At 37.4% G+C, this 26,934-nt stretch overlaps 1 long non-coding RNA gene and 2 other non-coding genes across 3 annotated transcripts; 2 read left to right on the top strand and 1 right to left on the bottom strand.

The window, feature by feature from the left end:
* Window positions 1–329: 329 nt before the first annotated feature.
* LOC131811662 (uncharacterized) lies at window positions 330–21,229 on the top strand. The gene is made up of 5 exons (XR_009346040.1): window positions 330–561; window positions 671–845; window positions 4,136–4,298; window positions 17,490–17,618; window positions 21,022–21,229. It is a non-coding gene; the product is annotated as an uncharacterized LOC131811662 (long non-coding RNA).
* Window positions 19,201–19,306, top strand: LOC131811941 (U6 spliceosomal RNA). The gene has a single exon (XR_009346181.1). It is a non-coding gene; the product is annotated as a U6 spliceosomal RNA (small nuclear RNA).
* A 4,120-nt stretch (window positions 21,230–25,349) lies between the features above and the next one.
* Window positions 25,350–25,451, bottom strand: LOC131811942 (U6 spliceosomal RNA). Its single transcript, XR_009346182.1, has one exon. It is a non-coding gene; the product is annotated as a U6 spliceosomal RNA (small nuclear RNA).
* Between the last annotated feature and the right edge of the window lie 1,483 nt (window positions 25,452–26,934).

Below are 26,934 nucleotides of genomic sequence, written 5' to 3'. Positions count from 1 at the left end.
CCTAAGCAAGTATGACTCAGAGAATTTAATTCTGTCAATTGCTGGGTAACAGCCCTGAGAAATTCAAAGCACTAGGGGAGCTTGAGAAGGTCAAAGCTGATGAGCTGGAGTCACGAATGCCTTAAAGGTGTAGCAACATAGGGAGAGAGCATAGTCACTCTAGGTTTGAAATGAAGGATCTGGAAACTGCGTTGACTTCGGAATACTATCATAGGGAGCCTGAGTGGCTCGGTTGGTTGAGCAACTGCCTTTGGCTCAGGTCATGATCCTGGAATCCTAGGATTGGGTCGCACATCAGGCTCCCTGCTTGGTGGGGAGTCTGCTTTTCCCTCTGACCCTATCCCCTCTCATGCTCTCTCTCTCTCATTCTCTCTTAGATAAGTAAATAAATTCTTCAAAAAAAAAAAAAAAGAACTCTATCATAGATAAGCCTTGAACTCTGGAGGAAGGGTTTCTGAGGTTTGCTGACAAATGAGGAGAGGAGGAAGCATGGTGTAGTATTACCATAGTTTGCTTCTGCTGGGTTGGTTGCGGAGAGAAAAGCAACAATACATCTCAGAGGTGAGATTGGTTTTCTTGTTTCACATTGTTAGAAGTATTTTACTTCAAGGACTCTAAGTCCTCTGCTAGGTATTATATTTAATATTTATTTTATTCAACACTTGCACAGATGCATCACAATTTGTTCTCAGTCAACTAAACTATTACTCAAGGTTGCAGATATAAACGGCAGTGGTCGAAAAGAGAAATAGTCCTGGGTTTAAACCTATGATGTGGGCAGCTCCAGAATGGAAAGGAAATGCGGAAAATACATAGTAACCATGAAACCCTTTAGAAACCAGCCTGTGAGTATTGATTATTTCATTTGATATCTTGTCTATATGAATTTTATTTTTGGTCTAAATAGAAAACCCAAATGCTTTTCATATGACATCACAGAAGCTTATGTATTCTCTACCAAAAAACCCCTGACAATTAATAATTGGTCAGAGAAAGGCAATTTATTGTCTTTTCAACCAATATCTATAAATCAGAAATCTTGTATTTTTTGTGCTACATGTAAACATAGTTTAAAATTTTATTATATGTATTATCAATCTAAAATATTAATATTTTCCTGGAACTATAATTAAAATAATAATATACAGTTATAAGCATGTATAATGTGGCTTCAGCATTTTTTAAAGTATTTTTTTAAGTCTGTTATTTAGGTTTTGGTCTATAATTAATGGATTTTGAAGCTAATTCTAAAAATTTATAACTCAAATAATTCTAATAATTGAAAATAAGAAATTAATTTAAATATACTCTAAAAGTCCAATAAAGATACCAAGAAACCTTGGCTCATATAGACATCATTTTGGCAGATATGTTTTTCATACCCAAGAGTTAACCCATTGTTTAGTTTTTACATTTGTCTTGATAGTAGGAACAAATACAGATATGTAGTTTGAAATAGACAGTTTAAGAATAATTTATAAGTGCCTGGAGAATTTTTTTTTCCACCCATGAGATAGACTAAGGAAATCATGTTGTTTGATAAATATTTATTGAATGATTAAATATCAAGGAAACGACTTTTGCCTCAAAAGCAAGATATTCAAAAAAATTCATTGATTCTAGTTTACATGACCTCTCCAAGAAAGGTCTTCAGATGTATCTGAATCCTCAGAACTGAATCTTCAATATGCTGAAATACTCAGATTAAAACAAAAAGTAGTTGCTTTTAGTGAGGCATTAGTTCATCATTGGATAGTAACAAAGTTTTGATAATAACAGTTAGAAATGTTCCAAATCCCATAAAAACAAGGTGTAGGATATATGCATATTGTTCTCTGATTAGAAATTTTACTTTTATGTGGATATTTTGACATAGTGGTGGAGAAACCTACCCCATCCTAGTACAATTTCAACCAATGCAATAAAATATCACTAGAAAGTTACATTTGAAAAGCAATCTAGGTTTTTTTTCCTCCCAGAAAAATATTACACCTTAAATTATAGCACCATAATTTTTCAATAAGTATAATTATTTAATAATATATAATAATATATATTATACTTATAAATATATATAAGTATAATATATATAAATATATTTCCATTGCAGTGAATAACCTTAGTGACTACTTTTGAATAGCTGATTAAACATTATTCTCAGATCTCCATCTATTCAAAATTTAAAGTTTAGTGTCAAACCAGAACAGCAATGATAGGAGTTAAGATCTGGGTTCAGCATTTGTCCCAAAATTCTCCATTCATGTGATGTAGCATAGTGGCCCCGAAATTGTTGGTTTTTCATCCCTGATAAAGATACTACCTGTCAGTCTTCCTTTTTAGAAATGGCTGGGTTTCTAAGATGAGAATAAGATTCAGGAAGCTGACCTGATGAGTGAGGTTTGATTTGATTAGAGTGTGTTAAATGTTTAAGTTCATCAACCTCAGGCAAATTGAGAAATTACTGAATACTAAAGTATCCTATCAACACATGTTTAAAAAAGCACAGCTATTTATAGTGCTGAATCCAGATTTCCTCAGGGCTCCTGAGTGATTAGCAGAATGTTGCTGAAATTGACTTATTCCTTTGCAATTGTTAACTTCGAAAGTGCACCTCCAATACTTTACCTCAAAGGTATGCTTGTCCTTATTTAATCACAATAATAGTTATATTTTAGTGGTTGAGTTACAATGGACCAGTTTCCTACCCACACAATAATTGACCCATTTAATGTTGTTGGTCAGCAAATTTAATAACCATGTAGGAATTACAAGACTTAGAGAACATGTAAATAGCACATTTTCTATCCTGTTACGAAAAAAGTCCTAGATTATTCTATGGTATTTCTAGACGTAACAACATGTTCCCCCAGATTCTGATATAAATAACTCTACTCCTCTTTAAAATAATATCTTATTCTTTCTAATAGCTTATTCTTTCTAAGCTTACTCAAAAAAACACTACAAATAAAATAGAAAACATTTCAGCTATTCAAAAGATTTTATTGAAGAGGAATTCAATGCCCTGTATCCACCAGTCAACTTAAGAAATGAAACATTTTAAGATTCTTTAAAAATCAGTCAAGACTGTAGTGTGCTTGTTAGGTGTCTTGAGCCAGACTTCTTAGGAGGGGCATTTAGGCACCTAAGAGTTTCCCCAAATGCCCCGAGAGCAGGCTTCTTCTGGAAAGAGTGGGCAGGGCTGCAGCACCACCAACCTGATTCTGTTTTTCTGAGCCTCCCCATGCTCAGTGCATCCCAGTCCTTCCTCACACTGCCTCTTTATCAGGAGCTGCTCATACATCCTCACACATCTCAGAGCCAGTTGGGTGCCTGGCAGGCTCCACCTACTTCCTGTTTACCTTCCTGGGAAGTTTTACTGTCTGCCTACTCAGACCAGGCCCCTCTACACCCCCCCCCCCCCTTTTTCAGAAGAGAACATTCCTGAGGGATTGGTTTGGTTTGGGTAATAGGCCAGAAATGCAAAAACAAGCACATTAAAAAAGAAAAGGAAAGAAAAGAAAAAAGAAAAGAAAAGCAAACAAAAAACCAAGTGGGGACAATAGCCTGATAGAAAAGAAAAGAAAAACAAACAAAAAAATGAGTGGGGACAGAGGCCTGATAGACTTTGAAGATGAATGGGATTTATTTTATTAACTGGACGATTTTTATGACTTGGATGTATGACAGCTTTGTGTAGTGTATGAACTAGTCCGCTGAGCCTCGCGCAGTCGATGTCCTTACTTAAGTGAATACTGTACAGTGTAGTTCTCTTAACTGCATTTACTGCTATTAATTTGGTTGGTACCAAACCTTTCCTACTCCTTAATTGTCCCTTACTGTTAAGTATTTTAGTACTATTGTATTTTAATTATATATTTCTGACTGTATTTTGTTACTTTGAAAGAATAGACTCGTTGACTTTTGTTCTTACAGAGGCATTGTGTCAATAATGATCTTCCGCTATCTCATGATACTGAAATAAGACAACTTTCTTTCTTTCTTTTTTTTTTTTTTCCATCAAGAGCTATTTCGATCAGTGGAATAAAATATAACTTACATGAATAGGTTATATTAGTTGGGATAGTTTTACTTAGGAAGCTCAACTCAGTGAATTTCCTGTTTTCCAAATGCTTAGTTCCGGTGGCCATTCTCAAGTCTAGGTGACTGGAAACTCACAGCGCAGTTCATCAGTTTCCACCATCAGTTGATGTCAGTGATGATGCTGGCACACATATCACCAGCACCTGGGGACTCCTGGATGCTCATGATGTCCAAAGGGAGACCTCTGTCATGGACAGGTAATGCTTTGGTTACATATAACCACCAAAAAAAAAAAAATTGAAAAAAATCAATTTATTATCAGTAGAGTGCACAGAAAGGGTAAGCAAGGAAGGATTTGTGAGGGCTTGCCTTCTAAGAGCCACTGTTCTTTGGGAATAAAAATGTACACCGGTAGAGAATGGTATAACCATCAAAGATGATAAGGCAATTTGGGGGACCCTTGTTTTATGTGGGTTACATGTGAAAAGAGTCAATATTCTGCAATGAAAGACCTGTTTTGCAAAAGAGCCATAGGTGGGAAACAATGTGTTGTGTTTAATGCTCCAGGGCTACTCTGTCTTGGTCTGCCTCACTATCCTTCCCTCCCACCTCTAAGACTGACTATAGCCCTTCTTTTAGCCCTTCTGTCTTCAGTCCTCCCACACCCTGCTTTGTCTTCTCTCCTTGGTGACTGGGTTCAGATCTGTGCTTCTGACTGCCTATTCACCTGGCTTTATGGTCATGTCTCTTACCTCCAGGGAGAAATCTGATCTTGACTGATTATTGGTGGTGTTCAGCTGTTTAGTTGGGTTTTCTGGGCTCCAGCATTTATCCCACCTGGTACCACCACCCTGCTTAGAGACTCATTAAGAAGGGTCTCAGTTTAGCTCAATTTTTAAATAAAATAATTTTTAAAAATCTTAATTCCAGTGTAGTTAACATATGGTGCTATACTAATTTCACATATACAATATAGTGATTCAACAGTTCTATACATCACCCAGTGCGCACCACAAGTACACTCTTTAATCCCCATCACCTAGTTCACCCATTGCATTCCCCCCCTCTCCACCCCGTAACCATCAGTTTGTTCTCTAGAGTTAAGAATCTATTTCTTGGTTTGTCTCTCTCTGAGCTTAACACTTGGCACAATATAAGAGACTTTTTAGGTCTGAGAGCAAAGGGAGAATGAATGACCGTGATCTGGTGGAGTTACTTAATATGACTTCTTGCTTGCCAATGTGTCTATCACTGAACAGAAGGAGATATAGTTACCATCTGGTCTTTCATAGTTTAACAGATGGGGGAAATACTGTTCTGAAAGGGCCACATTTTTGCAAGGGTTCAAGTGTTAAGTTAGTGGTAGACTAGGCTGTGTGCTCAGTTGCGTTGCAAGGTTCCAGTTTGCCTGCCCCTCATCCTGCTCCTGGTTTGATTCAGACCCCAGCATAAATCATGACTATTCTGAGTGGTGAGGGCAGTCATTGATTTTCACCAATGCCTCAACCCTGTGGGATAAAGTGACATTTGGTCGCTGTTGGTGCTCCTTATTCCCTGGCTTTGTGCTTAGTGTCTGTTTCTCTTAATTGCCACCCTGGACATCCAACCTGGGGCTTCCTTCCCAAAATTGAAGCCCATTTTTTCTAGCAGTGAAACACACTCCATTCCTTTCCAAGGTGTCAGCCGTGTGCTCCTCTCTCCTATTGCCCTGAGCTCAGTTATAAGAGCAAATGACAGTGAGCTAATCACAGATTCTAAAATTGAGCAAGTGTCAGGAATTGTACCAAATATGTTATATACACTATTGTCTTCTTTCATCCTTACAATTATCCTTGGATAAAGGTTTACCTTTTCTTGTGAAGAAATAGGAGCTTAGGACATTGAGGAAATTTCCAGGTATTGGACTATTTATGAATCAGATATAAAAGTCAACCCTGAATCTTTAGAATCCAAAACTCTGAATCACTATACCACACTGCTTCTGATAAAGAAAAAATAATTTAAAAAATAAAATTTCAACCTCTTTTTGATTCTTTCCCCGAAGACTGCTGGGGTAAATGTTATTCACCACCTTAGAGATAAACAAGCAAAAAAAAAAAAAAACACCTCAAGACTCAGAGGAGGGAAGAAACTTGCTTTTGATATCAGAGCTTTTAGATTTAAACTCAAATTTGACTCCAGACCTTGCATTATTTTTGTTGTTGTGCTGCGTATCCAGGAACATTAATAAGCAATATTTGCTGCTCTGTCGTCTTCATTATCATCATCTCACAGATCCTTCTACAGAGTTGACTACATGACCAGCTGTGTTCTTACCACATGGCACGTATTACTTGATTCTGGCCTCAGAAGAGCCCTGCGACAAAAGCCCTGCAGCCAGGCTGATGGCACAGGCTCAGGGGTTTGAATGGAGTGACTTCACTCACTCGGGAGCCTGGCCCAGTGTCCACTGCCTAACTTGTTGATGGTTTGGAAGTTACAGCACTGTTTGATTTGCACAAAGCTCCATGTTTGTCCTGTAAGTCAGGTGTCTTTATTACCAGCATCCCACAGACAAGAAAACACACACTTAGAAAGGTTAATGTAATGGAAGCAGCCAACAGGAGCTGGACTCCAACGAGGACAGTCCTGGCCCAAATTTCATGCTGCCAGATAGTAAATCGAGTTGAAATGTTAGCCAGGGAACATGTCGGGATCAATACCGGAAGGCTCCAAAGAAGCCTATTAGTGGGACCTGTCAGGTACTATCAGGATTAGAAAGAAGGGGATTTTATTCAACCTTTTAGTAGTCCTCTGATATAGGCAGCCTCCTACATTTGTCCTGGTTTCACTTTGGGTAGATGTAAATGTTTAACAAATTTCCATCAACTCCTTTTTAAATTTTTTAGTTTGAGAGGTGTACATCTGAGAAGTTTCTTTTTCTAATGTTAGGCAAAGCATAAAACCAATCCTTTCCTAGAATAGAGGCTTAGAGATTAAGCCCAATATTTATTACTAGAAGACTTTCCAAATAATATTGATGATTATATATTTTTATTTTATTTTTAAAAAATATTTTATTTATTTATTTGAAAGAGAGAGCGAACACAAGTAGGGGGAGCAGTAGGGAGAAGCAGGCTCCCTACTAACTAAGGAGCCTGATGTGGGGCTTAATCCCAGGACCCTGGGATTGTGACCTGAGCCAAAGGCAGATGCTTAACTGATTGTGCCACCCAGGCATCCATGCAGAATGTCTATTGACAACAAAAATGAGAACAACTTCCTTAATATTGATTTGGTATATTGTTTTAAGAAGCTTTTCTTTAGCAGTGACAATATTCCATATCAAGAAACCTAATAGGACTGTATATTCAATTTCTGTTTATGTGGCTATGTGTTCAGTTGAAGGGGGAGTGATTAATGTTGTGGCAGCAGGTCCCAACAGAGGGTAGTGCTGGTAGTGTTGGAGGCTTTTGTCATATTAGGTAAAAGTGAAGTCATTGTTCCTCCTTGTGATTATAGAGTGAATTATAGAGTAAATTATTATGGAACTAGATACAGTTTCAGTTATCATACTGGTGGCTATTGCAGTCATTAGTTCAGTATATAGTGGGGAAAGAGGCCACTGTAGTTGTAGTTTCAGTAGAAATTGTAGAGCCTGCTGGTACAGGTAGAGATGCTAGTTCTGATGGAGTAGATGAACTTGACGTAGTGCTAGCTATGGTTCTTTGTTCTGTGAGTGTGATATTGATGGCTGTTGAAATAGTAGGATTGAGTACAGTGGAGTAGTGCACAGCAGTGCTATTGTTGGTGCAGCTGTTGTGGTTGCAGCCAGTCTGCAACCACTTCAATTTCTACTGTAGGTACAATCATAACAGCTACCACCACCACCACCATTTCAATAGAACCTACAGAACACCAACCACACTTCAACCGTACCTATTACCAGTCTCCACTAGTACATTAGCAGAAATGACAATCCCAATAGCAATCGCCATATGTCAGCTGAACCCACAAGTAACACTATGTCAACTGAGGAGACACTTGTATGGAACCCACAACTACTACTGCTTCAGTTGAAACTACAGCTTCCAGAGGAACCATTACTTTCACCTGAAGCCATAACCATTACCAATGAAATTTACAAGCATAACCAGCATCACCACAAATGTACTTCTTCTGTTGTGTCCACTGAACAAGGTACTGTCATAACCACTATTACCAGGTTAAATGAAATTGAAACAAGCATAGCTCTATTTGAAACTACAACTACCATAATTTGTACTGGACTGAAAACTAGAACTTCCACTAAAACATCAATAAAATCGAGATCTGATAGATATAGAAGATAAATGAGATGGATTTGGTGTTGTGGCATTGATAATGGGCCAACTTGTTATTGTTGGAGTAGTTTAAGTTTTATGACTATCAGGTCCAGTGAAATATTTCTGTTGACCAAATAAACACTTGTGATAGCATTTGTAGATTCAAATTTGAGTATGAGTGACTGTGGGGATGGTTAGATGTAACATAATCAAGGTAGTAATTAAAGATTGGGTTGCTGGTAGAGAAGGTTATTGTAGTGTTTTGCCTTGAGAGTTGTGGCATTAGCATTTGCAGTAGAAGATTCACTGGAAGCAAAGTCAGTGGTTGTGCCGGTACTTGTTGTGGGCTGTGTGTTTAGTTGAAGTAGAAGTAGCTGTAGAAATTGTAGGCTCAGCTGAAGGAATAGATGTAGCTTAATTTGACATGATGATAGTGGTAGAGTTAGTAGACATTGTGATAGTTGCTTTTTAGGTGAAGTAGGGTAAGAATTATGTTCACTTGAAGTACTATTAGTAGAGGGTTGAATTGAAATGTTGGTAATAATGGTAACCATGTAGTAGTAGGATCAGTAGAAGTTAAAGTTGTTGTGGATTTAGCTGAAGGGGTATTTCCTAAAGTGATTGTCAGGTCAGTTGAAGTGCTATTAAAATTAAAGTGAAATTTAAATTAAAATCCTTGGAGTAGAACAACAAACGGTAACATCATACAAGTTCCCTGTGGTTTCCGTAAGTCGGTATCCCACCAAGGGTCACAACAATTGGACTTCTGTCACCATAGATTCGACTTGCCTATTTTTAAACTTCATGTGAATGGAACCACACAGTACATGCAATTTTGTGTCTGACTTCTTTAACTCATCAGTAGATCGGTGATTTGTGTAAGGTGTCACAATTTTTTCTAGGCCCTGATAGTCTAAATGTCTGACCATGGGATTCCAAGTAGCTGTATGACCTGAGCTGACTGTTATGAACTGATCCACCAAGTCATGAAGTTGGGCATGTGTGGTGGTACACACCTTCAAGAAGGGGTACTTCAGTAAAAGTAGACAAGGCATTTATGCCTAAGACTCAGAAGATGCCATAGAGCTCTGGGCAATTGTGGAAAATTGAGATATGGCATCTGACCTCTGGCAGGCTCAATTAGAGAATCCAGTATTTTGGGACAATCCATGTCCTATTTTGCAGATAACCATTCTCTATTTGGGACAGTTGCAGAGCCTTCTCTTGAAAGCATACACTGTGTCACTGGCCAACTTCAATGTCTTAGTGGATCAGATAAACCCATTATATCTAACAGCCAAAGCATTCTAATGGGTTGATAAAGTGAGTCAGGAAAAACATAAAGAAGTCATATATGGTGCCTCCAAAATAAAACAGGCCCACCAAGCAATATGCCATTAAGTTAGTGGACATGAAAAATAAAGCAACTTGCCTTTCACTTCAGAATGTTATCTTATATGCATTTCCCCAGCCTGCAGAAGGCTCTGCCCCCAGAGCTTTCCAAGGAGGGCAGTGGTTCTGCCCTTCCTGATGGGATCTTTTTACTACATGATGGAGGGCTTTTTGTCTGGGTCCTCCTGAGGGAAGCAATCACAGGATAGGTCAGAAACTCACATGGCAAATTCAGTGCAACATATCTAGTCCCAAGCCTTTATGTTTTTAATTTTTTTTAATATTCTATCAAAGAAATTGTGTCATTTTGGCTCCATTAAATGTAACGCACCACTGTCTTGGTTTTATGCAACCAAATGAGCAACCATCAGGGCTACTCCGGGCTCCTCAAGCTAGGACATTAAATCTAGAACCTTGAATAGGTATACCTGTGTCATTACATTCAGTTCAATCCCATGTAAAGATCCTTTCTTTCTGGACCAGCACTCTCAGAATACACTCCCACACATGTTTCCTGTCCTTCTGTCAATGTTGTTTGGCTGCGTAATCCCATTTTCTAGGAATTGGTCACGGAAAATAGCTTGAAATATAGATTATAATACCTTTCCATATTACTCATAATTGAGGACATAAAAGAACCTAATAGGTTAGCTCAACTAATTCACATATGACATCATGCTGGGCATTAAATGTATTGTTTTTTAAAATACTTTAAATTACTGGGGCAAATGCATATGCTAAAATGTTAAATGTGGAAGAATATACTGTGTGTGTGTAGTGTGATCACAATTCAAAAAATGTATGGCTAAAAACCAGAGGTTTTCTAATTCCTGTAGCATGAGAACAACCACCTAGTTCTGAACCTCCCTACATTTATTTCTGATGTCCATACAAAGTGGAAAAAACAAAGTAAATAAAACAAAAATTTCCATAATAAACATCTATTGTATAGCTCAAAACCAAAGAAGACCTATAAACTCCAACATTAATGTACGTAGGGTGAAAAAAAGTTAAATCAGCAGAATATTTGTTGTACACATGCTAGCAAAATTAGAAGTTTGACAACATGAAGAGTTAGCACTTGTGAAAAAATGAGAATGCTATTATGGGAGTGGGTATTCATACCCACTTGGAAACAATTTTGGGAAGATGTGGTGAAGTTGAAAAAATACACACCTGATGATCCAGGAATTTCACTCTACATTATACATCTTGAAAAAAAAATTTTTTTTAAAGATTTTATTTTTTTATTTGAGAGAGAGGGAAAGAAAGAGAGAGGGTGGGAGGAAGGAAGAGGAAGGGGAAAGAATTTCAAGGAGACACCATGCTGAGTGTGGAGCCTGATGTGGGGCTCCATCCCATGACCCTGAGATTTTGACCTGAGCTAAAACCAAGAGTCAGACACTTAACTGACTGAGCCACTCGGATGCCCCTTTACATCCTTTAGAAAAAATATTTTTTTAGAAAAATTATTATAAATGTTTCTAGGAAGACATATACTAGAATATTCATAACATCATTGTTTATAATAATGGAACCAAACTCAATTTGTATCTCTAGGAGAACAGAATAATAATTGTGTTATCTTCAATCCATGAAATACTACAAAACAGTGAAAATGAATGGGATAGAGTATCAGTGTCATTGAATTTTATAAACCTACTCTGGGCCAAAAAAACCCATATTGTCAAAAAACACACTATGATAGGTTTCATATACATTTTAAAACATGCAAAAAATTACATATTTTTTGGAATATGTTAAAACATAGAAAAATATAAAGGAAATATAAACATCAAATTGAGAGGAGTGGTTACCTCTGGTAGGAAGAAAGGGAACATGGGGATAAAGACAGAGAGATGACCCTAATGAAATATAAAACATTTTTATTTCTGTCATATCATGGAAAGATATTTGTTCTAGAGCTTCCTCAGTCCCATAGAGTCCCCATCTTCATCACCCATTCAACATGTAAGGCTGATGACATAAGCAAAGCCCCACCTTGGAACTGTGGGCCTGCTGGTTCTACCCTGTCCACCGTACTCTGAGTAGGACTATGATGTTCCATCGCTCAGCTCTTAGGTCTTATTCTAATCCCAGGTATAGGGTTGACCCCAAACTTCCATATGTTGTGCCTGAGTTTTTGGCGTCCGAGAGACCATCAAGGAGCCAAGCACCGATGCAATCACATGAGGGTTTATTCGACAAGCTTAAGCTTGGGCCCAAGTATACCCATCACAGCTGAGTAGGGACTTGGACCCCGAGCTTAGTTAAGGCAAGGGTATTTATGGGTTCCTGTTACTAAAGCAGGGTGGGATTCCTGCAACCAAAGCAGGGTAGGGGGTCTCTGGAACCAAAACAGGGTGGGGCTTACTAAAGCAGGGTGGGGGTCTCTGGAACTAAAGCAGGGTGGGGCTCCCTGGAACCAAAATAGGGTGGGGGTTACTAAAGCAGGGTGGGGGAAAGTTCAGCCGTTGGGCACAGGGGTCTGAGATGGCTGCCAGAGGTAAGATGGCTGTACTTACGCTAAGGCTAAACCTGAGGTGGGATGGCCTTGATTTTCTCGGCCTCCATATTTTCCCCTGAACAATTTTGACCCTTAAATCTTTAAGGTTGTTGAAGGTGGAAGGTCTCATCTTCTGTGTAACTTCTTCCTGCTGAGAAGGGGCATAGAGTTGTCCCTACATACTCGGGTCAACATTGATCAGTTGGGGATTGTATAGGGGAGTTATGAAAGACAGAGGCAGCTGAGTCCAGGGGTTTAAATCAATCATTAAAGGAGAGAGGGACTGTTTAAAGTGCTAACCTGAGTAGGTCAAAACCCAAGAAATATTTTGTAATAATCTGGAACATCAAGATGGCTGCACTTATGTCAGGGCTAGACTCAAGATGGGTACAGCCTTGTTTTTCTTGGCCTCCACACATAGGCCCCATTTCTGACAAGGTATGATTCCAGAACTTACAAGTCCCAATTTCTCTCCTTGCCTGACTAGGTAGACCTGAGATTTTCTTAAATTATGATTCTGAGTTCCCCCTCTAATAACTGGTCTATTTCTTGCAATTGCTTAATGAAGCCTGGAGCCCTAGGCTGTTCTTTCATGTCCATGCCTGCAGACTGCAGACCTTTTAGTAAACCTCAACTCCTAGGTCCAAGGCCCTGCTGGACATATGTCTGCACAGATGCTAGAAACTCCCCACTTTGAATCTCTTAGATGCCTGAGTCCGGCTATTTGTCTGATGTTTGGCTAGAATGTGCAGGGTCATGGACATTGAGCTGTGTCTCCACCCTGGGAATTACCAAGTGGTACTTGGAACCTGATTTCCAGCAACTCTATCCTTCTGAGCATGTCTAATTCCAGATGATAGCACCACCCTGGCCTTGCTTACAGTAAACATCCATATTTCCCTAATTATCTTGACATATGTCACCAGAGTCTCTAAAGGTTCAACAGTTGTATAATCTTCCCAATAAATTTAGCCTCAAATATTCTTTCACCTTTTCTCTGCAACCTTCTTTTGGCACAGTATGTTATATATTAAGCAATCAACAATGGCTATAGATAACAGAAGAATGGGAAGTCTGAGATTCTGAGGTCCACACACTCTAATTTTTTTTTTTTTAAGAGAGAATGCTTGTGAGCAGAGCGGGATGGGGGGAGAGGTTGGTGCAGAAGGAGAGGGAGAGATAATCTTAAGTAGGCTCCACACTCAGCATGAAGCCCCACGTAGGGGCTTGATCTCATGACCCTAAGATCATGACCTGAGCTGAAATCAAGAGCCTGTTGCTTAACTGACTGAGCCATCCAGGCTCCCCTATACCCTCTAATCTTAACTTGGATTTATAAAAGTTCACTTAAAGCATATGTGTCTCATCAGGAAAGTGAGAATAATAATACTTAATTCTTGTAGGTGTTATAAGGATTGGCTATGAGCAGTGTGGTATACCTATTGGAATAGGCATAAATATCCCTGTAACATTAATAATAATATATTAATAAAATCTTATGTCAGGGGCTGTCCAAGATACCATTGTTTGCTGCAGTCCAGCAAAAATTGAAACTTTTAAATTCTTTTATTCATTCTTTTAGTCTTCTCTCCATTTAAAAAAAGCCAGTTATAAGAGTCAGTTTACCAACTGAAGACTTTATAAATTAGTATTTCAGAGCAATAAGAATAAGAAAGGATATATTTGTTATCTTTAAAAAATTATAAAATTTCGGGGCACCTGGGTGGCTCAGTCAGTTAAAGCCTCTGCCTTTGGCTCAGGTCATGATCCCAGGGTCCTGGGATGGAGCCCCACATCGGGCTCCCTGCTCAGCAGGAAGTCTGCTTCCTCCTCTCTCTCTGCCTACCTCTCTGCCTCCTTGTGATCTCTGTCTGTCAAATAAATAAACAAAGTTTTAAAAAAATTATAAAATTTCTACAAGCCACATATATAGTCCCTCATAAGAAGCACTTAGGTGAGGTGAGATGTGTTTTATAATTCAGATTTTTAAAAGTCTTATAAAGGCAATATGAAACATTATACAATACCCCCATCAGGACCGTGATAGAAAACCTGCAATAGATATTGATATTTTTGTAATTAAACTTGTGACTTATCATGCCAAATTTATTAAAGGCTAAAAATAGTTAGTTTTGATTAACTTTTGCTGCCAAACAAATTAATGCCAAATATTCAAAATAATGTTTTCAAAGGCTTTTCAATTTTGGAATTGTGAATTAAGGATTGCAGACCCATATTTTGAAGAAAGAATGATTTAATTTTGGGTGTCTCCAGACATAGCAGGACCAGAGTTTAAGGCCATTGAAGGAACAAGAAAAATTTTGGCTTGGTAAAAAAAGAGAACTTCCAGGGGCGCCTGGGTGGCTCAGTGAATTGGTCCTCTGCCTTCGGCTCATGATCCCAGGGTCTTGGGATCGAGCCCTGCATCAGGCTCTCTGCTCAGCAGGGAAAATCTTAAAAAAAAAAAAAAAAGAGAACTTCTGAACCATGAAGGTCACCATCAAATGGAATTCCAGACCTTGCAAAAGCCATAAATTTCCAGTCCCTATGGTCAAACAGAGATGCATTATGCAGTTTCTGTTTATTCTGTAGAAGCCGATGTATTTACTGTGATGGAAACAACTTCCCATCATACAAAACACACATATCTTGAAATAAATAAAAAAGAACATTCTTTGTTTAAACAAAGCTATTACAATTTAAATAAAATTGAAAGTTCAAAGCCAAACATTCAATAAACGAAGGGTAGGGGTCAATAAGGGTCTTCTCTGTCTGAATCAATACTGTCTGGATCCCCAGGTTTGAGACATGTGTTAGGTGCTCAATAAACAGTTGGGAATAAGTTAATGAAAGACCATGTTTGTCAGTATAAACATATTTAAAATTTGTAAGTACACTTCAAATCTATAATTAAGAAATTCAGTGGCATACATTAAAGCATGGTTTTCTCCTGAAGTTTCTATTTTTAAGTAAGGCTAATTATTCTAACGCCATTGTTTTACTGAAATACTTTTTAACTACTTTTGATTCAGGGAAGGAACACTTGCTATGGAGATTGAGTCAGCTTTGATAACTGTAATAAAGAACACCCTGATAGTATTATGATCACCATATATAAAACACATTTGCTTAAATTTTCAGTGTTCATTTTTAACTTTAAATGATTGCTTCTGATTGCTTTGATAATAAATATGATAGGGCACTTTGGAAATATATTTTTGTCCCTTTTTTTTCACAATGATCTTTCATACTTTTGAATTATTTGGGTTCTATATCTGTATATTACTTAGGCTTGAAATCCTGCCTGATTGCTTATTTTAAATGCCAACAACAGAATGAAAAACAAAACGTAATAATTCCTTTCCCTAAAATATCCAACATATTGGATCTCGTATTATAAACTGGCCAAAGAAGTAATAATCAAAGCATAGTGAAATTTCAGGCAAGAAAGATTTGTTTGAGTAACATGATTTAAAAAAAATACTTTTGACTTAGACTCTCAGATAACAATGCAATTCACCTATTAGATGAATGAGGAATAGAACTTTCCCCTAAAGATTGGTCAGCTATCAAACAATTCCCTCAACTACTGTCAGTCAGTGAGAATTTCAGGTTTCTTTTTGGCTATAAATCCTGTCAATGAAGACTTTTTATAGGAGATTTTGACAGAATGAGAGATACCCATGCTTTCTTTCTTTATAACAATCCAGATGTGTTTTGTTTTCTTCTGTTGACCTTTGGATGGAGGCATTCATGAGAATTGTTAATAATCCACGCTGAAGAATTGTTTTCCACAAAATAAACAAAACTCTAATATTTACATGGTAAATTTAGCTTTGGGACAATGTGTTGTTTAATTTTGTGGCTATTTTAAATAAATTTAATATTTTCTATGTTTTTCTTCCAAACTTTGGAACTGAGCCTTGCTGCTACTCGTAGATGGATTAAAGATTGTGAGCATGAGATCAAGGGATAGAGTAAACTTTCACTCTCTGTGCCATTGCTATAATGTGCAGATGCTGTCCAAAATAATGGAGTTCTTCCTACACCCCAGCTATGTTGCACTAGTACCAAATTAAAGTAAGTGTCTCCTAAGAATATAAGTATAGTGATATTTTGAAGCAAATACAGTCAAGTTTATACCCCTTATTTGGTAATTTTATCATTCTGGTTTTCAAAGAAATCAGTTCACTAGAAGGTCATGTTTAGTATTATTAACATCTTTGACCCATGTATATCCTTTGTAGTCCATGGCTATCCTTTGTAGTCCATGGCCATACATAGGCATCCTTGGCTTTGTTTCAACAGGAGTAAGAGTAGTCATTATGTTTTTACTCCTCCTTAGAACAATTCCCTTCCCAGCTTTTCAAAACTTTGGTTGTTTTTCTATGATCTCTATGTCCTAAGGTTTGATGCTATGCCATTTCAGATCCTGTAAAGCTACTTAAGCTGAAGGTGTTGAGTACGTTTATAAGATAAATTTCAAAGGATCAAAGAATTCAGAATCTAAAAGTGTCAGATACAGAATACACACTGGTGTGGTCTGTTTTGTTTGCTACTCAACTTTTTGTACTAGGAAAAGTCCCTGGCACACTTTAGAAACTCAGTACTCTCAACTGTTGAGTGAATAAATCAATAAAAGTTCATCTTTTTTCAATTTGAGACAAACTAGATTTCTTGACAAAATGACAACAAAACTCTTCCTCAAGATTTTCAACATTCTTTCATTCCTTTGGCATCATTGCCTAGGCTAGGAAGCAGATTTTAATAATTTTTAAATGCATGTTAATTCCTGAGTAACTGCCCAAGTAGACTTCCAGACACCAGCCTTGAGACTGAAAAGGTGAAGCCATCCTAAGGTCATGGGTGACTAAGAGATGGTGCCCACAAAGGCAAGAAAGCATTCATGCGTGGGTAAAGAGAAAACAATGGGAAACTTCCAACTCACATTTTTTTTTCTTTGGTTGGTCCTAAAATAGAAGACATGTGTCTGAAAGACGGGGCCAAAGGGAAGAAAAAAATTTGATTATGTAAGATTTTCAAAGTTCCTTTCTCTCATGAGTGTCGTTGAGGGAGTAATCACAGTAGCACTCAAAGGCTGTATTGGTTTTCTGTGATTAACACTTCATTTCCTTCTGTAAAGTAGATTCCACTTTAATGCATAACTACTTATTACTTAGTTTAATCCTCACCTGCATTGATGCATCAGAGTTGATTTTCCACTAGTCATTTAAATTATTTCTCAGGTCGCAGATATAAAGGGCTGCACAGGAATTGAGAAATATCCTTGGAGTTAAGCCTGTGGTGGAAGCACAAGAATGGACAGGAAGCATGGGAAATATGTAGTAAATGTTGAACGCTCTGAAAACCAGTCTGTGAGTATTGCTGCCCTATTTTAATACTTTGCCTATATTGCCATCTGATTTTCAGTCTTGAGAATCAATGAATCTCTTTACTACTACATGGTCAATGTCATAATTTTGCATTATTCTCTAAAATGAAGAGTAGCCATGTATTAAATTCTTCTGTTTCAACTTTTCATGTTATATTCTTCTGTATTTTACTTTAGAAATTGTTTTGTATATTTGCTAATTTAAAGCATTGCCAATGTTTCCATTACCACGTGATACACAAATAAAGCCATCTAACTTTCTGTATTCACCATCGTGGAAACCTGAAGCTCCAGTGATATCTTTGGTTTGGTTTTGAAGTAATATTTTTACAATTTGAATCTTCGCTTTTATAGACTAAACCTGTTAGAACTTAGATATCTAAATATGCTGAAAATCCAGATATTAATCTTGGATCTTGTCATTAGGCCTAAGAAAGAAATCCTCTAAAAATCCTCACTTTGTATAAAAATGTGGTTATATTATCTGTCTTCCAATGTTTTACATCAAGAATCAAGCCTTCACTGTATAGCTGTAAGTGCTTTTCATATCTGAACAAGTAACCTTTGGTATGAGAATGAAGGATGGAAGTGTGCTACAAATTAAAATAGTAAGTTAAAATTCACTGCCTGAAGAATGAATGAAATATTTTTGCTTTGCAATTTGGAGCTATGGCAATTAGCCTGTATTAATTGCCTACAAGATAAGCCAAAGAAGAAAGTCTTGGCTCTGTAAGTGTTAGGTGAACAAAAGACTCCCCTGGAGAATTTCTGGTGTACCAAAAGAAAAGGGGCTTGTCCCTTGAGTCATCTTACAGAGGACTCTCCTGAAGCTGTTCTCCTTGTCACTCGGAGTTTGACACTCTATGATTGGATCTTCAGGATGCCTGAGTACTCAGATGGGAAAAAAGAATCCCTTTCACCAGGTAGTCATCATCTGCATAGCTTCTCTGGAGAAAAACAGGCTTGAAGATGTTTACAAATATTATTTTGAGTTGTTTTTATAGCATATATCTAGATAGGTGACTATTTCACTGTATTATGGATATTTAAAGTACAGTTATAAAAGTATTTTTCCCTTAAGACCAAATTCAGTAATGAAGTTTAAGAATTATTTGAAGATTATAGGCAAAAACAAAATAAATTTTGGTGTTTGGTTTTTCTGTTGGGATGTATGAGATCTGAAGTCAGTCCTTATGAAGTCAGGAGGAAAACCCAAAGAACTCTTTTTGGTAACTATAGCTAATTCACTTCAGTTGCCTGTGGCCATTTAGCTAAGGCTGGTTATCTGATTAAACATTTGCAGCTCTTTAACTGTTCCAATTTTGTGTAGAGACTCCACCTCTACTAAGAGCCAGAGCAACATAACACAGTAAAAATTATTACTTGGGTTGCAATATTACTGCAAAGCTGAGCCTAGATCATAGGTTCTCCACCCTAGTATAAACACCACCCATCATTTTTCTTCTTTGAAAGGACTGATTCCATCAGGGCCAGAAAATTCTGGAAAACTGGCCTGGTGAGTGAATTTTACTTTGTTTACAAAGTTCATTAAAATATTTAAGTTTGTGCTCACTTTGGCAGCACATATACTAAAATTGGAACGATACAGAGAAGATTAGCATGGTCTCTGTGCAAGACGACATGCAAATTTGTGAAGCATTCCATATTTAAAATATATATATATATATATATATATATATATATATTTATTTATTTCAGTTCATCAACTACAGGCAAACTTGATAATAACTAAGGCATTGGTACTTAGCAAAATAAGCAAGGTTGTTACTAAAGGTAAGTCCAACATTGCTCAAATTTATCTATTGAATAACATGGAGTTTGTTCAGTTTTATTCAATAAAATGTATAGTTGTTTTCTTTATTTCTTTGATATAACAGAAAAATATAACTTTGCAATCTCTACTGCCGGAGTGTTCCATCTTATCTACAATTAATAGCAATCATATTTATTTTTTGTGTTGTTCACGGTTGTTCTCAATGGACCAGTAAGTGCATAAAATACAATTCTAATCTGACAGTTTTATGGAACTCATGAGTTGATGGGCCAGCAATTTTTATAGCTATTTAGTAATGGGTTATAAATCAACATGACCCAAGACAACTAGTTGTAGCAACAGGAGGAATAAAAATGCTGCTGCGACGACTACCACTACTACCACTGACAGCCAACACTTACAGAGTACATACAGACATTGCTCTAACCCTCTTCCAGTATCTACTCACTAACCCTCATAGCAAATCTACAATGTGTAGTTTTAGGTTTTGCCTTTGGAAGATGAACAAGGAGAGGCAGAGATGCCCTTGACTCACAACAGAAAGAAACATGATTCTATGAGACGAAGATCCCCCAACAGTCCTATGTAGTTTTTGAGGTGTAAAAAACTCTTGGCCCAGTTCCATAATTCCTGAGCTTAATCCTCTCCCATTGTTGTTTCACCTTGTTCTTTCCCTTTCTAAAACACCTCTTCCCCCAAATCTTTCCTACTGAGCCCATCCCATGTTTAATCCTTATTGCCCCCTTTCTCAACAATATTTTGCAATTGTTATGCCTCCCTGTTATATTAGCATACAAACTTCCTAAGAGTAGAGACCTTTTTGTTGTGGTTGAGAACTGCATTTACATGATTATATGTCCAAGAGGAAGTCAGCATAAACATATCACAAACTGACAAATAATTTGTCTTCGGTCTCTTTGTCATGGGCATACAGGTTCCATTGCATAGATGGAAGGAGTCTTTTTGTTTGAGAATTTCTCATTAGTATAGTGTAGATTAGTATACACTATATTAATATCTTGCCATAGTTTGGTATAATAACATACTGTATGCAATAGAGTGGAGTGGAAAGTACACTGGACTTAAGACTGGAAGGTTTGAGCTCCAAAGCTTGCTATTATGTCATTATGGGATGACGGTGATGATGATGATAATAATAATAATAATAATAATAATAACCTCACCTCTTTTGGCTCTAATATTTTCATTTCCCAAATGACCTAAACAGGTTGTACCTGATAAACTGCAAAAATTTGGCTCTATCCTTATAGGAATAGAGACTTCCTAATACATGCTTCACCTACAGCAGCTTGCAACGTGAGGGCATTTAATAATGCAAATAATATTGTAGAGAAGACGGAATGACATACATTCCTGATCTGGAACATTGGTAACATTTTTATTATGTAACATGTAATAATCTATCTAGATTTTTTTGATTTTCAGAATATAAGAAGAAAACATTCCTTTTAAAAGTTTTGTTATGCTTTATCCCTTTTAAAAGTGATACTCTTGATTATGTTTGATAGAAGAATTTACTTTAGAAATGCAACACCATGGCTTCCTATTCACTTGTGCTTTATTTCTCTAGCCAATCACGTGTTCAGATGACCAAGAGGCTCACAGCTCTGCATGCTGGCACCGACCTTCAAATGACACAACCAGTCATGTCTCTTCCAACTTAACTGGACTGTATGTGAGCCCAGGAGTCATTGTACACTCACGATGCCCACACATAGAATTATCCAATGCACAGGTATTGTTTGATATAGCAGCTTCTACCCAGGTTGGAATGTGTTCTATACAGGGACATATTTGTTCTATTCTTTCTCAGGAAATATATTTGATCATTTAATTCACCTGCATTCATGTTAAGCGTCTGCTGTATTCTCAATATCATTATAAGGCAATTTATAAGAATAAGGCAATTTATAAGAATAATAATATTCGATAATTCCTGTTTTCTAAGAGCTAATGTTCTAGTTGGGAACTCAGATATTTGCACAGAGAGAAAATATATGACAAAAGGGAATAAATGTGAAGTATAAATGTAGGTGGGGAGAGGCAGAGGAGCATATATGCCGGCAATGTCGGGTTTATACACAAACTAGAGTGTGATGGGAGACTGTGTCATATTCAGAGTTTCAAGGGTCTTACTCAGTTGGTGATCTCCTTATTTTCTTCTGCTATTCTAGCCTCCAGATCTGTATGTTGCACATTCTATAAGTTTCTTTAATCTGACCTCTGATGCACTTGACCTTAACAGAGAAACCTGACTCTGTTCTCCAGATACCTTCCCCTAGCTTTGGAGACTAGATCCAGCTCTCTTTGGTTCCTGACCTTATCCATTGGCTGAATTAACTTTACCTCAGGACTTCAATCCTATTATAGAAATTTGACCTTGACTATAAATTACTTATTCTACTTGAAAGTTTGTTTGGGTTTCCCTGAGTCTGGAATTCCTACCCTCTGTTGCTTAATCTTGCCGTAGAGAGTCTGAACCTTGTTTCTTGATTCTGGATAAAAATATAAACTGTTCATACTGTTGCTGAGACAATGTACAAGAATGGATGAACTCAGTAAGATGGAGTTAGAACATGTTCCTTCTTATTGGCAGAGGCAAACTAATTTATGTAATCCTAGTATTGAGAAGTCTTAAATAACATCTAGTCTGCTACTTTTTAACCCCAGCTGCATTTTAGATTTTTTTAAGAACTACCAATGCCTGAGCTCCACTCATTTGGTTAATGTCTATGGCTGCTTTAAGACTCCATTGACAGGTGACCAAAATTGTATGGCTCACAAAGATGAAACTATGCACTATCTGGCCCTTTTGCTGACCCTAAACCTAGAGTAAAAGAGACAAGGACCTGGGAATGTGAACAATAAAAGCTGAGCATGGATATTGAGCCTATAAAAGAAACTGGGAAGATTCTGGTGGTGGGGGGGAGGTTAGGAGGAAACCAACGAGAATGGAATATCATAGAAGCCAAAGGAGGAGACTATTCAAGACAGGAAGGATGGTCTTGAGAGGCAGATGTTACTGAGGGCTTGTGTATGGTGCAGGTTAAAATATGTCAGTTAGATCTGAGTGAATGAATGTCATCGGTGACTTTAGTAAGAGGTATTTCAGTGGCATGGCAGAGGCAGAAGCCAGAGAGGATTGGGTTGAAAGGTATGCAATGGAGATGTTGCATTTAGATGAGTCTCCAGAAATTTCATTTTCCAGAGAAAGAGAAGTGGAAGAAGCTAGAGAGGAATTTGGAATCAAAGGAAATTTTTTGTTTGAGATGGAAGAGATTTGACTGTATATAAATGTTAAAAGGAAGAAGTCATTTAATAGGAACGCGGTGAAGTATTTAGTCCCAGAGGAAGAATGAAAAAAAAATGTTGCTGATAAGAGTGGAGATGGAGGGCTGAGGGTGGGCAGAGGATGGGGAGGGGCGGGATCCAAGGACGGATTGGTAGATCTGCTTTAGGCAGGAGGATGGGACAGCTCCTCTGTGTCAATCAGGGAGGGAAGAGAGGTGGGGCCCAGGCATACTTAGATTTGCAGATTTGGTACCTAGTGGGGCTTTCAGAGACTTTCCATTTGATGGTTTCAATGAAGTAGAAAAGAGGTGAAGTCATTTAATGGGAATGAGGGGGTCAATTTGTGTGCAAGGGTTGGTGAGTGGAGGTTACAAGTTTGAAGAGAGAGAAGATTGAGAAAGATTTACGATACGAGAGAGTATCTTAGATAAATGTAATAGGATGATGGAACCAGTACAGAAAATCTATTCAAGAATGGTAATCATACATTTATTTTGACTCTGATTTGTCCAGGTACTTGACGTTCCCTGACAGTATGGCTGCTTAAGCCAAGTCCAGAGAAAACAATCATTTATTTGCCAGATGGAGGAATGATGAGGGAAGTGCAAGAGATTTTAGGGAATTAGTGTTATTGAAATAATGGACTATGGAACAAAAGGTGGATAAGGAGGTATGTGAGTGAAACAAGATCTGCTGGGCCAATAATTTTGAATTATTATTAAAGATTGTATTTATTTATTTTAGAGAGAGAAAGAGAGACAATGAATGCGAGCAGAGGGAGGGGCAGAGAGAGAGGGAGAGAGAGGAAGAAAATCCTCAAGCGGACTCCTTGGTGAGTGTGCAGCCCAATGTGGGGCTCGATCCCAGGACTTTGAGATCATGACCTGAGCTAAACCAAGAGTCAGACGTTTAACCAGCTGAGCCACCCACGTGCCCTGACCAATGATTTTAATAAGATGGAAGAAAGGTTGCTATAGGAATAATTGAATAAATAAGTTGGAAGGAGAAGAGATGATGGTGAGAGCATGGGATTCTTGAGAGACTGAGTTTGGAAGTGGAACAGTTTGGGGTAATGACAATATCCAGTGAAGGACTGGGTATATGACAGAGAATTCACCATTGGAGTGCTGTTCTGCTTATGCGAAAAGATAACACTCTCTCCTTGCATCACTGGAAACTGGAATAAAAGAAGATGAGATATTGATACATATTGATTTATTCTAATGTTAGAGAAAGGATGCAATTACTTTTACCTGGATAAAGACTTGGACTTTAAGCTTAAATTTCTTCAGCGATATAGAGGGATTCTAATCATGTTAATGCACTAAGGTATAAAGAACACAAAAGAAATGAAAAGTCAGAAGCATTTTTGTTTTTCATTACTGATATTGCCATTTACACTCTTCTTAGGTAAAAAGAAATTGCTGTAATAACTGGTCTCTGTGGGAAGTCTTTTTGGCTTGTCTCTTAGCCTCTGTGATAACAACAGCAATTGGAGTACTCATAATATGTCTGGTGAACAATAGAGGAAGTGACAATTCTCCCATTACTAGCCAGCTACCCTCCAACAATGACATTCCCACAATGACATCTACTACTACCAAATCTGCAGTGACCACCACTTCAACTGAACCTACAACTATAACCATTTCCACGGAATCTACAACCACTGCAATGTCCACTGAACCTACAACCTCCACAGCCCCCACCACCACTACAACAGGACCTACAACCTTGACAGACCTCACAGTCACTACAGCAGAATCTACAACCTTGGCAGGTGCCACCGTTGCTACAACAGGATCTACAGCCTCAACAGGTGCCACCACCACAGCAACAGGATCTACAGCCTCAACACATGTCACCAACACCTCAACATGACTGACAACCATCACCACCACTACAACCAGACTTACAAACACAACATCAATCACCTCTTAAAGGAAACCCACAGGTACAACAGCTACCACTATCACTTCAACTGAACATATAATCACAAAAGCTACAACCACCACTTCAAGTGAAACCCCAGCTGATGCCACTTTAACAGAATCTACAACTGTTGCAACTTCAGTAACAACAAATGCCATTATAGCTTAATCTTAGTGGACAACCAAAACAGTTACTACATCTACCGTCTCTTTGACTGAACCCACAGCATGACTTACTTCAGCTGAATCTACAACTACCATCCTTCTACTTCCCCTACAACTACTGTAACTGCCACTTAGTTTAGACTAACAGTGTTCATTGCTCTCCTTCAACCATCTGTAATCTTCACTAGTCACCTAAAGTACAAATGCCACCATTTTCACTTTACTAGAGTTACCATCATTTGTCAAAATGTTCTCTTCTGTGACAAGTTATGCTTTCGTTATGATCACTACAACAGCCTACAACCATTCTCCTCACTGGCTTTTCTCCCAAATAGTAGCTGCCTCTTCTCCAATATCTGCTGAATCTATACCTACCGCCATCACTCCATTATACTTGTGGCAGCTACCCTGGTGCCTGTTGAATAACAATAACTTAGTGTGCAATGGAATAATTATCTGAACTTTCACTAAATCAATACTTTAGGAGTTCCAAAAGTCTTTTTTTTTTTTTTTTAATATGGAACATTTCACGAATTTGCATGTCATCCTTGTATAGGGCCATGCTAATCTTCTCTGTATCATTCCAATTTTAGTACATGTGCTGCCAAAGCAAGCATGGAGTTTCAGAAGTCTTAATACTGATTTTATTTTTAAAGATCTGAACATTTATGCCATACAGATCTGCTTTTGTTTCTATATTTCAAAATAATATAATTTCTATGGACAAGGTAACCCAATTTATTGAGAAAATCTTTTAAGAAATTTTATATAAAACTTCAGAGTAAAATTAGTCATTTAGATTTTAATATATATTGGTTTCTATTCAGAACATAGCATTTTTAATACACAAGTTACATGCATAAATTTTATATGTGAAGATTTAAACAAACATGTAGAGAAAATGTTAGAATTTAGAAATTTTTGTTATGGTGAAGTTTATGTTTCTGCAGTTTCTCTTTAGATTATAATTACCCTGTAAGCCACCATATTTAGTTTGCATTAATCTTAGTGAAAGTGCATTTGAATCTCTATTAAAAATTTTTTTTTGCAAAAATCTTTTACAAAAATTATTTAATGCAAAAAAATTTTTTGCGTTAATATTAGTGAAAGTACATTTGAATCTCTATTAAAAAATTTTTTTTGCAAAAATTTATTTGTAATCAAATACATATCTTAAGTCCCAACTATGTACTAAAGTTTGGAAGATACGGAAGAAATTGTAACAATGCAAATAAGTAGTAAATTCATTAATTTACACCCTGTTACTATTGAATTCTTTTTTTTTTTTTTTTAAAGATTTTATTTATTTATCAGAGAGAGAGAGGAGGAGAGAGCGAGCACAGACAGACAGAATGGCAGGCAGAGGCAGAGGGAGAAGCAGGCTCCCTGCTGAGCAAGGAGCCTGATGTGGGACTCGATCCCAGGATGCTGGGATCATGACCTGAGCCGAAGGCAGCTGCTTAACCAACTGAGCCACCCAGGCGTCCCATACTATTGAATTCTTAATAATTGTAGCAGGTTTACATTATAATTGCTGATACCCCAATTATAATTGCTGATCTTAATCAGGATCATTAGATTGCAACTAGTAATCTATTACTTAAAAAACTTAACAGGTGTTTGTGACATCGGGGCAGGTTTGAGAATCACCGGTTCAAAGATCATAGTATAGGAATGACATTAGTTAGTGTGATACATATTTTAATTTAAAAAATTAAATATCAGTATCATGTTCAAGGCATGCAAAAAAAAAAGAATTGTAAACTTAGTTATGTGCAAAAAAACCTTACTTAGTCAATTATATATATGATCAATAGGGGAATGTTTTATTTACTATATTATATAAAAAATATTTTCAAGAAAAACATATTATAACTTCTAGACAAAGTAAATTATTTAAAATTTCTTAAAATTGGACCACAGTGGGGGAATCTGGGTGGCTCAGTAAGTTAAGCATCTGCCTTCAGCTCAACTTATGATCTCAGGGTACTGGGATTGAGCCCCATGTTAGGCTCCCTGCTTAGGGGAGTCTGCTTCTCCCTCTCCCTCTGTCTCTCTCCCGACACTCATGCTCTCTCTCTTACTCTTTCTCAAAT

The sequence above is a fragment of the Mustela lutreola genome, chromosome 11 (genome assembly GCF_030435805.1).
Source record: "Mustela lutreola isolate mMusLut2 chromosome 11, mMusLut2.pri, whole genome shotgun sequence".
Classification (NCBI taxonomy): Eukaryota; Metazoa; Chordata; class Mammalia; order Carnivora; family Mustelidae; genus Mustela; species Mustela lutreola.
Note: the sequence above shows the minus strand (reverse complement) of the source record. Positions and strands in the feature narration are given on the sequence as shown.